Consider the following 245-nt stretch of genomic DNA (forward strand, 5'->3'; position numbering starts at 1 on the left):
TGTTTGTTTATTTGTTCAATAAAATCTTAGATCGAGAGGTTTTGGGCGGGGGGGAGGGTGGGGGGAGCTGGGTGAGGGGAGGGGTTGGTTTACAAAATCTCCAGTTTCTTTGTTATAGCAAGATTAATGTAATTATTCCAGATTATGGATAAGATATTTCAATTGTAAGTACTCCGTCATTCCGTAATTCCGAAAATATGTAAAGTTTTCTCCGTATTTCTATTCTTATTTATTCATTTTCTTTA

General features: G+C 35.9%; 1 protein-coding gene across 1 annotated transcript in view; it reads left to right on the top strand.

Annotated features, from left to right (window-relative positions):
- LOC119589463 overlaps positions 1 to 245 on the top strand; it is a gene marked incomplete at its 3' end in the record, with an annotated part of 73919 nt that overhangs the window by 4151 nt on the left and 69523 nt on the right.

This window comes from Penaeus monodon, chromosome 25, assembly GCF_015228065.2.
Source record: "Penaeus monodon isolate SGIC_2016 chromosome 25, NSTDA_Pmon_1, whole genome shotgun sequence".
In the NCBI taxonomy this organism is placed as follows: Eukaryota; Metazoa; Arthropoda; class Malacostraca; order Decapoda; family Penaeidae; genus Penaeus; species Penaeus monodon.